The sequence below is a fragment of the Panulirus ornatus genome, chromosome 12 (genome assembly GCF_036320965.1).
Source record: "Panulirus ornatus isolate Po-2019 chromosome 12, ASM3632096v1, whole genome shotgun sequence".
Lineage (NCBI taxonomy): Eukaryota > Metazoa > Arthropoda > Malacostraca > Decapoda > Palinuridae > Panulirus > Panulirus ornatus.
Window position 1 is genome coordinate 26,582,079 of NC_092235.1, and position 12,567 is coordinate 26,594,645.

At 46.1% G+C, this 12,567-nt stretch overlaps 1 protein-coding gene across 3 annotated transcripts in view; it reads left to right on the forward strand.

The window, feature by feature from the left end:
• LOC139751919 (uncharacterized) overlaps positions 1 to 12,567 on the forward strand; it is a 146,242-nt gene that overhangs the window by 52,610 nt on the left and 81,065 nt on the right. The window lies entirely within an intron of this gene.

Below are 12,567 nucleotides of genomic sequence, written 5' to 3' on the forward strand. Positions count from 1 at the left end.
GCGGTACACCTTAATATTCTCATGGAAGATCCTGGAAGGCTTGTCTCCCAAGTTATACACCAAAATGATAGAATAGAAGAGTGAGTGAGGTGTGAAATTCCAGTGAGGAGCGCGAACGCCATATTAACACGCCGCGAAAACAGGAGAACGTCCGGGAACAGCTCTGTAGCCAGTAGACATAAGGGCCTAACCCCCTGCAGTACGACGCATCAACCTCTGCATTACGACGACTTAACCCTTTCCAGTACGACTTCACACCTTCAGTACGACGACTTTAGTCGTTGAGGACTGATGACTTTAACATCTTGAGTGCGACATTTTAACTCCTTCAGTACGACAATTATCGTACTCATGGGATGAAGTCGTCGTACTCTAAGCGGTAATATCGTCGAACTCAATGAGATAAGTCGTACTGAATGGGTCAAGATATGTACACACATGTACCGGACCAGCCTGCTTGTTACTAGTGTTACCAGTAATTAGAAATCTCATTAGATTTTCTTATATTTTATAAGATGGAAGATGCAGGAGGCAGCAAATGTTTAACAATGTTAATTACAGTCAGTCTCTGGTGTCATGGGCCAGGCTCCTGTAATGGCAATTTAACAGTACATTCATGTCGTCAGTTTGTTGTCCCCGTTTTCTGTTAATGAGATGTAACCCCATTGCATATGTCATGTTTTTTTTTTTTTGTTTTGTTACAAATATTTAGGTCATGTATCTCCCATACGACGCAATGACCATACACATTGGGTACAAGTGATACGATACTGATTATATATCGGGATAATTTGCTGTGATGCTGATGCTGGGGTAAGATAATGTTTTACTGTCATATGCAGATGCAGTGCCGATAAAACGATTTCCATCAGGTTTTATTTCCATTTCTGTGGACTTTTCAGTAGTTGATAGAATTAAAACCTTAAGACGAATTTTCGTAGAGACAAATAAGTATATATATATATATATATATATATATATATATATATATATATATATATATAGAGTGGATACTCCCGCGTTATTCTCTCGTATGTGAACGAACGCCGTAGTGTTGCTTACGTAAACAAAGATGGCGGCCACTCAGTCTAGGTTTGGCTTGAAAATAATTTTTCTTTTGTAGATTTGAGTTGAAGAGGGAGTTGGTATATTGAAAGACTGTGTATGTTGGTAAAAATTATTCTATTCTTTTGTTGTGTTGGTTTTGCGGTGAGAAATGAGGCGATGTCAATTGTACACCTTGGAATTGTGGTCTACTGCGGTGTAGCGGGAGACCCCAAGTGTAAACTTATATAGAATATACTTCAATAATTCATCACGAGACTCCTATTATTCCTAGGGAAGATTATTATTATTATAGTTATGAATTATACGCGTTTTTGTTTACTCATATAACCCCATGGTAAATGTTTTAACTAAACTGGTTTGTTTAAATAATATTGTAACCGTGAAATAAATGAGTTACGAGAACTGGTGTTGAAAGGGTCTGTCGGTACGTGAGTGGTGCATGGCTGTACCGTCAAGGTACGTGAGTGGTGCGTGGCTGTACCGTCAAGGTACGTGAGTGGTGCGTGGCTGTACCGTCAAGGTACGTGAGTGGTGCGTGGTGTACCGTCAAGGTACGTGAGTGGTGCATGGCTGTACCATCAAGGTACGTGAGTGGTGCGTGGCTGTACCGTCAAGGTACGTGAGTGGTGCATGGCTGTACCATCAAGGTACGTGAGTGGTGCGTGGCTGTACTGTCAAGGTACGTGAGTGGTGCGTGGCTGTACCGTCAAGGTACGTGAGTGGTGCGTGGCTGTACCGTCAAGGTACGTGAGTGGTGCGTGGCTGTACCGTCAAGGTACGTGAGTGGTGCATGGCTGTACCGTCAAGGTACGTGAGTGGTGCGTGGCTGTACCGTCAAGGTACGTGAGTGGTGCATGGCTGTACCGTCAAGGTACGTGAGTGGTGCATGGCTGTACCATCAAGGTACGTGAGTGGTGCGTGGCTCTACCATCAAGGTACGTGAGTGGTGCGTGGCTGTACTGTCAAGGTACGTGAGTGGTGCGTGGCTGTACCGTCAAGGTACGTGAGTGGTGCATGGCTCTACCATCAAGGTACGTGAGTGGTGCGTGGCTGTACCGTCAAGGTACGTGAGTGGTGCGTGGCTGTACCGTCAAGGTACGTGAGTGGTGCATGGCTGTACCGTCAAGGTACGTGAGTGGTGCGTGGCTGTACCGTCAAGGTACGTGAGTGGTGCATGGCTGTACCGTCAAGGTACTTGAGTGCGTTGAGCGATTCTGTCTCAGTTCCTTGAGTACGATGACCAGATTGGCCTTCAAGATACGTGAGTATGATGGACGTCTGTCGTGATACGTGAGTATGGTGGATGTCTGTCTTGATACGTGAGTATGGTGGATGTCTGTCTTGATACGTGAGTATGGTGGACGTCTGTCTTGATACATGAGTATGGTGGATGTCTGTCTTGGTACGTGAGTATGGTGGATGTCTGTCTTGGTACGTGAGTATGGTGGATGTCTGTCTTGATACGTGAGTATGGTGGATGTCTGTCTTGATACATGAGTATGGTGGATGTCTGTCTTGATACGTGAGTATGGTGGACGTCTGTCTTGATACGTGAGTATGGTGGACGTCTGTCTTGGTACGTGAGTATGGTGGATGTCTGTCTTGATACGTGAGTATGGTGGACGTCTGTCTTGGTACGTGAGTATGGTGGATGTCTGTCTTGATACGTGAGTATCGTGGACGTCTGTCTTGGAACGTGAGTATGGTGGATGTCTGTCTTGATACGTGAGTATGGTGGACGTCTGTCTTGGTACGTGAGTATGGTGGATGTCTGTCTTGATACGTGAGTATGGTGGACGTCTGTCTTGATACATGAGTATGGTGGATGTCTGTCTTGATACGTGAGTATGGTGGATGTCTGTCTTGGTACGTGAGTATGGTGGACGTCTGTCTTGATACGTGAGTATGATGGAGCCTATCTGGAGATGCATGAGTATGGTGGACACTGTATGTAGATAGTGAAAGGACTGGGTTAGTGTTTGTGTCTGGTTGGGGAGTGGTGGGGGTTGACAAGTCAGGTGCTGGTGTAAACTGACACCGACCTGCTGACCACGAGACTGTCAGCCAGAAGTCCCTCAGGAGTAGGGTGGGTTGGGTCCAGGGGGGGGGGGGGAGTTAGCTTAACCCTCACCACCCAGGGTCGCCTTACGGGTAGTGCGCGTGCGCGGCCGCCGCCGGCGGGCTTCCTGCACGGGTAGCTGCTGGGACTGCCTGCGATCACAGCCATATTTCTCGGTCGTATTTTTGACGACTGTATGATTTAATGGATCCGGTTGGCTTGTAGGTTTTGTGTTTTCTTGTTTATATGTTAGGGATGTAAATTTTTTTAGGGTTTTAAGATTTTTGGGAATCTGAAATTTTATCATTTTTGTTTTTAAGGGAATTTGTTTTTTTTAAGGGTAATATAAGTAATAAATCTCTTATTTGATACATAACGTTATTATTTATTATGTTTGACCTAATTGTAATATTGAAATGTCGTGAATACACATCTCATAATTATGCTCAACACTGGTAAAGCCTTATGAATTAATCTATGTAGTACACTTGTGAAGTTTATTCATAAAGGCGAGACATATTGTACATCAGACGGCGGGTATAGTCACGTGAAATGTATTCTTTAATGTGAGAGTAATTTGTGGCAGACAAGAATCGTGTTTTTTCCCTTGAAGGTAAATTTATTGATAGCGGTTATTAACCGCGTGGCAAGGGTGGTAAATAACTACCCATTGTTTCCTCGTGTTTTGTAAGTTAATGAAGGTGAGAAGTATTTTGCACGTTATGGGAAGTGATGATAGTGAAGGTGTTGTGTAGGACTTGTGTAAACTGGTTATAGTGAAGATGATGTAACGTGTGTGTGTGAATGTGAACATGAGATAGATGATGTAACATGTGTGTGAATGTAAACTTGAGATAGATGATGTAACGTGTGTGTGAATGTAAACTTGGGATAGTATTGTGAAAGACGTGTAAGCTGATGATGATGATGTGACGAGGTGTGTTGTGGACACTGAGGATAGTGATGTTTAAGAGAGGTGATCTTGAATTTCTGTGAGCTGTGTAGTGTTAACTGATAGTTTAATCATAATTTTTTTGATCTTCACAACACTGTGTTTCTAACACGGTTCCTATGCAGAAGTTCTAATACGTGAAAACCGCGAGAAACACACACACAAGCCTTGTGTTACATAAGCCTGTGTGTTACAATAGGGTGTAACACTTGCAATGTTGCGGGTGTACTAGAAGGGTACTGGCGGGATGTATGACCACACCACAGAATGTATCCGGTTCGAACCGGTTTCGTAACCCGCCTCAAACCACATCTCGCGTCATCTACGTTATATATATATATAAATATAATTTGATTTTATATAACCCGAGGAGCCCACCCCCTCCCTCCCCTTCACTATGACGGGGCTCCTACAGCTTCAAGGCCGCGCTGTGATATGTTGCAGGGAAGTGTTGGACTTCCTTTCGGGTGAGAAGTTCCCCGAATACATTGTTCTTTTCGCCCAGGTTCGAAGCCGGGTCTGAGGTGTGCTTCTGACACTCGTTTTGTTTGCTCGAAACAGTTTCAAGTTTTGCGGGCGGACGGGTCGGTATTCTTAACAGCTCTAGCGCAACGGTACGACCCTTGAGCACGACGGAGCGACCCTTGAGCACGACGGAGCGACCCTTGAGCACGACGGAGCGACGCTTGAGTGCAACACGAGGGTATGAAAAGTTATACTGGAGGATCGCACCGTCTGTCGTGCTCAGTGGTCGTTCCGTCGTGCTCAAGGATCGTACCGTCATGCTGGAGAAGACTTGTTGGGGATGATATTGCGTTTTGGTTTAGGAACACACACACACACACACACACACACACACACACACACACACAAATGTCCAATTGCACAGAAGGAGAGGACGCACATGTGTGCATACTAAGTACCTTACGATGATTTCATGAGGCAGTGCTAATATAGCGTACGGCTCAACGCAAAGAGAGAGAGAGAGAGAGAGAGAGAGAGAGAGAGAGGTGGTAGGTAGGTAGGCAGGTGTAGTAGCAGCAGGAGAGGCGGTAGGTAGGCAGGTGTAGCAGCAGGAGAGGCAGGTGTGTGTGTGTGTGTGTGTGAGAATCCGATGTTCCGCACGAGGGGATGGAACGTTGACTTCCGGTCATGTTGTGCTGCTGGGCCCTCCACCGCCCGCCATTGTAAACCCCCTCCCCCATCACCCCCATCCCCTGTACCCCCTCCATCCCAGCCACGCCCCCTTCCCCACACACACACACACACACACACACACACACACACACACACACACACACACACACCTCGCTGAGCATCTTTGTGTGTCTCCAGCTCTCTTGCTCTACTTTCTCCCGCCTCTTTTTTCCTCCACACGTGGCCCATCATCTTGACACGACTTCACTCACCATCCTGGTTCATAGACATGGTGTGTGTGTGTGTGTGTGTTTGATGGAACACGAAGACCCGAGCGTTTTCGTGATAATTACATCTTCAGGGCTACAGAAATTATGGACAAACCGACTCATTATCTCTTATTTCTTGAAGATGTGAATATATCACGACAGCGCCCGGCCTGTGGGATACAGTGATGCTTAAGTGGGCGTAGGGTTCGCATGTATGACCCCTTGAGTGGGCGTAATTATTGGCGTATAGCATCACCATGTGAGCAGAATGGGTGCCTCCGGGGGGCCCCAGAGTGAGCGTAGTATTGATGTGGCTTTACGTTGAGGGCGAACTTGGCACCCGTGTGGACCCGCTCTGGTGACGTCAGTGTTGGCAGTGCACGTGACCCCGGGAGTGCCAGCCATGCTGGACGTGACCCACAGCTGGTCGCAGGTCTTCGTGCCAAGTACGACCTCTGGGGAGACGCATGTTGCTTGACTGTGCTCAAGTGTTATGTCCGGAGTACGGTAATGTACCTGCTGGAGGAGGATGGGGTACGGTAATGTACTTGCTGGAGGATGGGGTACCTCGGTTACGGTAGTGTACCTGCTGGAGGAGGATGGGGTACCTCGGTTACGGTAGTGTACCTGCTGGAGGAGGGTGAGGTACACACCTGTGGAGCTTAGTTAAGTGTTGGCGAAGGTGCGTTGATGGAGACAGTGTATTATTGGTGAAGAAGGTGCGTTGGTATTCAAGGTGTGGTGTTGGTGAAGAAGCTGTGGTGGTTGTCATTAACGATAGTGTGTTGGTGAGGAAGTCATACTAAGGCTGTTGGTTTGTTTGTGGTTTGTGGTTGTAGGGAGTGCGTAAGTGAAGGTGTGGTTAGAGTTGCTTTGTTAGTGAAGGTGAAATTGTGTTTTTGGTGGTGGTAGAGACGAGTGTTGGAGAGGCTGTGTTGTTAGTGTGTCTCTGTTGAGTGTGTTACTTTGTTCATTGCCTGTTTGTTCATTTGCCTCTGTGTTCACTGTTCTTCAAGCCTTTGCCTCTCTCTTTGTTCAGCAGCCGCCTGAGTTCTTCCTTCATCCTTCCTGCATCTTTGTTCTCGTTGTTCTTGGCCGTCTTGTGAACTTTCCCCTGAACGTCAACTCTCAGAACGTTTCCTCATAAACGTTCTTTTATACGTTTCTTTCTGAACGTTTCGGGACATCTGTGTTCCTTGTGTACAATTACTCCTGTAGATTTCTGTCTTATCAAGTCTCCTTATTGTGAAAGCTTCCTGTTATAAACGTTTCCGGTTGAAAACGTTTTTCAGTCAAACGTTTTTTGCTACGTGGGTGAAAGTTGCCTTAAGACATCATTTTCTGTTTTTTTCCCGACAGATAACAAGTATCAAGTATGAGAAAATGAAATTTGTTATTAATTATAGACATAACCTATAGTAAAAACCTGTTTCTCTTGCTTAGAAAGTGGTACTGCACTCAACATTGGTTTAAAGGTTGACACCAGATTCGAACATGATATTTTAAGTGGAGTAATACCAAGGGATTGGCACTGCCTGATAACTTGGCAACTGCGCGCGTGACGTCACGTCTTTGTTTACGTTCGGGCAGTCAGCTGATGTGAGCCCGGGAGAGGATAATTAACTTGAGGTTGGATCTCTATAATACAGGTTGTGCTTCGTGTGTGTTTGTGGTGGTTTGCAAACCACCACAAACACACACGAAGCAAAACACAACCTGTATTGTAGAGATCCAGCCCCATGTTAATTGTTCTTTCCGAGGCTCACATCAGCTGATTGCCCGAACGTAAACAAAGAGGTTTGATTCAGTACATTATACAGGATAGTTAGAGTGTGGATGTATGCAAATGCAACCAATTTTCATTTTGTACCCGACGTTACCTCAAGATGAAGACTATGTATGCCCAGACTACACCTTCACACAGTCATACATTTGTATACACTGTGAGAGTTTATGTGGTCTTACGAGTTATACTGAACACCTGTAGAAGGTGTTCGAGATTCCTCGGTTGTTGTATGTAGGTTGACGGGTCTTAATGACCCCTGATAATTGTGATTGGCTGAGACCTCTTGAAAGCCAGTCATACAGGAATACAATGAACCCATCGGCAAGCATCAGAAAATTCCAGGGTACGAATACGCTGAAAGTCCACCTCCACGAAGAGACCTGAACTTGACATCTTGGTTGTTCATTTTTTAACGAGACTATCACGGGATGAGACAGGTCGATGGCCTTGTTGAAGGACAGAGTCGACAGCAGGAGCTGCCGTATGGCATTGTTGTCGAGTTATATTAAGACGAAAAAAAACAAAAACAAATACGAGACCGATAATCGTCAGGGGATGTAGCCTTCAGTGGGGAGTGGAGGGGTAACAAAGGAACTACCAGTGACCTCCAGGGAGGTGATTGGATGGCCTCGGAGAAGGTCCAGAGTAAACGATGGTTTAGTTGGTGTAATGTGACCACTGTCGTTACGAGGCCATACTGTGGCTATGACCTGAGCAAGGCATCAGTGACACTGGTCTCGCTGGGGTGTCCGGGGCTTTGGAAATAATGGTGAATGATACGCTAGTAAACAGGGATGGCCTGAGGGCTCCACAGGGGTGGGTTCAGAGCTCCACAAGGGTGGGTTCAGAGCTCCACAGGGGTGGGTTGAGGGCCCCACAAGAGTGGGCAAAGAGCTCCACAAGGGTGGGCAGAGAGCTCCACAGGGGTGGGTTGAGGGCTCCACAAGGGTGGGTTGAGGGCTCCACAAGGGTGGGTTGAGGGCTCCACAAGGGTGGGTTGAGGGCCCCACAATGGTGGGCAGAAAGGTCCACAAGGGAGGGCAGAGAGCTCCACAGGGATGGGTTGGAATAAGGCCCCATAAAGTTGCCGAGTCGACGGCTCCCGCAAAGGTGGGGGCGAGGGACCCCATCATGCACCCACTGTAGTAATGCCAGGGCGGGAGGAGTCAGGTGGGTTCTGACGTCGTCACAAGACAGTTGAGGTCAGACGAGTGACTAAAGATAACCCGTGAGACCCCTGGTGGCTCAGATGGCAAACCTATAACGTCATGTACTCCTGGGGAATGTGGGGGGGGGGGGGTCGGCTGGCTCCCCCTGCTCGCCTAGGGAAATAAGTCTTTCCTGGGGTGTAGAAGAGAAACCCTCTGTTATGAAAAGGGAAAGGAAAGGTTTAACATTTATAAACCCAGATTCTTTAACTCCTCGTCTTAAGGAATGATCATAAACCTCTTTAGAAAGAACAGTCAGACCCCCCTGCATGACCACCTCACAGCATCCACAGGTGCATGTGCGTGTTGCCTGCTGCAACAGTATGGCTGATCAGCCGGCCAGAACTACCGACACTTAAGACCAGGATTGGCCTGGATGGTAGTTATTGATCACAGGTGATTAGCGTCATCTTCATTGATTTAGATAATTGCCGTAAAACGGAAAGGGAGGAAGTAATTATGGGGGTTTACCTCGGGTCATTAGTCAGTGTCAAAGGACGGATCAGGAAACGTGTGGACAGATGACCTTTGTTGCTGACGGGTGGGGGAAGGGTGGGTGAGGGGAGTGGCACGCACGTATGGTACAGTCGTGGTGGAACACAAAGCCCGCGGTACGCCCAGACGAAACTGTGTCGAAACCTGTGTCTCGGTTGGCGCAAACTGGCCACACTGTGGGTGTCGACACAGTTTCGAGCAGCCGCGACTTATGGAGACTTTTGGTGGGGGGGTCGGTCGAACAGCCGTGAACCGGGACTTCGAGACTTTGGGTGGGTGGTTGAACACCCCACACGCTGTGCATATTGTGGCCGACGTAACATTGTGTGGGGTTCAGTGCACGCAATCATGGCAGGACCTTCTTACTGGTGAGTCTGGTGCTTGTTAAGGTCGAGAGAGAGAGAGAGAGAGAGAGAGAGAGAGAGAGAGAGAGAGAGAGAGAGAGAGAGAGAGATACGTATGTGTGTGCGTGTGTGTGTGTAGTTTTATGTAGGCTAGTGGGGGAGTGGGCGATGAATTGTGTCTGATTCATTCGTTATGTTAATCCTGTTTGCACTCACCTGATCAGCTGTTTGCTGTCACCGGAACAGCCGTTTACACTCGTCTAATTATCTGTTTACACTAACCTGATCATGTGTTTACGCTCACATGATCAGCTGTTTACACTCGTCTGATCATGTTTACATCCACCTAATAATCTGTTTACAACCATCCGATCAGCTGTTCAAATTTACTTGAGTTGTTTACACTCACCTGATCATATGTTTAAACTCACCTGATGTGCTTTTGACGTTCACCTGATCATCTGTGTACATTCACTTTGTTTATATTCGTCTAACCAGCTGTTTCTCATCAGTTTTTATTGTTGTCTTAATCTTTTCACGATTTATCTTCACCTAATCATCAGTTTCCCAACAACTAAACATTTTGGTTTCTTCTACATATTTGTTCTTTACACATCTGATCAGCCAATCGCAGTTATGACAACGCTCCTGACCGTAAACAACACCGTCCAATCATCGCATCCCTGCGGCGGATCATCATGGTTCAGAAACGTTCACCAAAGCAATTGATTAGCCAGTTCATTCATATGTTGGATGACCAATCATGGCAACGTCCCTAATCGTGAACAGTGATTGTGCAACACCATCATCCGTTGCCGAACATGAAGTAAAGAAATCGCTTGGTTTCTCTGAATAGCGACGCGACGGTGCCATGAGAAATACACATATATCATCTTGCGTTACTCATGACTTGATGTATATGGTAACGTGTTACACTGGTAACGAGGAGGCTCGTTACTTGATGTTAGTAATTGGTTACAGTGAGAAATAAATAGCAATGTGTATTGCTTTTTTTTGAATTTCGTAAGTAGGTGTTCATCTTTAAAGGGATAGAGTATGTTCAGAGTTGAACTTTAAAGGTACAGAATGTGTGTAGGAGTTGACCTTTGATGGTGTTATACAGCTTAAGTGTTGACCTTTTGCTTGAGCCCAGCGGTGAGAGCCTTAACCATGACCTAACGACCCTTAGGTACGGTGACCTCCGACCTGACTCATAAGGGTCATGTCAGAAGTCAGTCCATCAAACCTCATAACGGTCATGTCAAAGGTCACGCCATCATGCCTCATTAAGGTCAGGTCAAAGGTCAGGCCATCGAACCCATGGGTCGTACAGTCGTCTCAAGTGATCAACTGGAAAGATGTGGTTTATGTTTGCTGTGTGATGAAATATAATATCCAGATTTCAAGACGTTATCGAAAGTCGGCAACATCTGAAGGTAAACAGCAGGTGTTTACCAGGAAGGGTGTAGTGTGTCGTGTGATACAAGGTCCTGGCCTGGTATTAAGTTTGTATAGTGTAGATGTCGGTAGGGTCTTCCTGTGTTGATGATGATAGGGAAGTTGTAATTTGCCAGAGAGATTTGGTCGTTTCTTAATATTGAGGATGTCTGATAAAGTGCTTTAAAGCTTGGAAATATAAAGGCCTTTTTATATACACGGTATATGCATTAAAAGCTTGTATGGTGTGAGAATTTTCTCTTAACGGCAGAAGGTGGTGAGTGAGTATCGATGGGTGGTTATATTTAACGTACTTAATGACCCTAGCAGTTGTTGGATGTAAAGTCCTTATATCTAACCAAGTAAGAACTGAAGTGTTACTTGTCATTGGGGTCTAGTAAGTGGAAATGAGGGTTGAATGACACAAATGTGTGACAGGGCTACGGTTAAGTATATGTTTTAAGTGTGTGATTATGTCTTTATGTAGAAGCTGTTCATTGTATTGATTATTGGTCTCAGTAGTGGAACAAGGGAACCCATCAAATGGCTCTTGTGAAAGGGGAACGGATGATGGCTTTTTTGGATCACGATGTTTATTGTGAAAGTTCCAGGTTGATTGTGGTTTGAAGTGTGTGTGGGTGTCATACTGAAGGCCCATGTTTCTGGTAATAACACACAAGGATGAGAGAGAGAGAGAGAGAGAGAGAGAGAGAGAGAGAGAGAGAGAGAGAGAGAGAGAGAGAGAGAGTCGGGTATGATTCACCTCATTATAATAGGACGGGAGTCGCACAGGAAGGGAGTCAGGTTGCTGTGTTTGGGATGTTAAGGACATAGACAGCCTCTTATGGACTCAAGAAGGATATGGATGACTTTCTCTCTTGGAGAAGGGAGGCGGGATCCCTGATCCCTCCCAGCACGACGTTACGACCCCTGAGCAAGACGGTACACGACCACTGAGCACGACGGTACAACCACGAAGCGCGACGCCACGACAGCGAACACGACGGTACGACCCTTGGGTATAATCGCCATGCCTTTGACCTGACCACTATAACTAGATTATTCTTCCAAGAATCACCTTCACAGTCTATACACTGAAGGGAATTAATTAGACCACTGAGGCTGTATTTATCACTGTTGGAACTGCCCGTCCATGTCGCGGCCATGTTATCACTGATCACTCCCAAGATAACCCACCGAGAGCAATTGTTTGAACGCGTGATAACGTTCCTATCTTTGAGCTCCACGCGATTGTCTGCTTGTGGAGACAACAAGGGGATGGCACGAATGTGGGGGGACGTGAAGGAGAAAACGTGATGTTTTGGTCTCTATGTTGGAGATAAATCATGTGTACCTGGTCTCAAAATGTTCATGCATGATTTATGTGGTTTGTGAAGGACATGATCTGTATGTGATATACCCTTTGAAACATCTTGCGTCTGTAAATTAATGTTCATTGTATGACCTGTCACTTTTGAGCGAGACTGTACAGTCTTAGGCTATGTTAGTTTGGCTTTTAACCTGGTCCACACGGTGCTAGGTTAAAGGCTAGGGCCACTAGGCTCTCGAACCCTAGGGTTCTCCTTTCGTGTTCATGTACGATTGTCGTACCGACGCGCTCCAGATGGTTAAATATTCAAAGAAAAAAAATGATGGAGATTTTTGGCTTTACCCTTGAAGGTGATCTTGGGTGTATTACCTGAAGATTGTCGGGCTTGTGATAGGAACATTTCTCTATCATACTGACCTCAGTAACCTGTGTTTGTCTGGAATGACTTGTTGAGGTCGTTAATTTAGCGAGAAGAAATATTC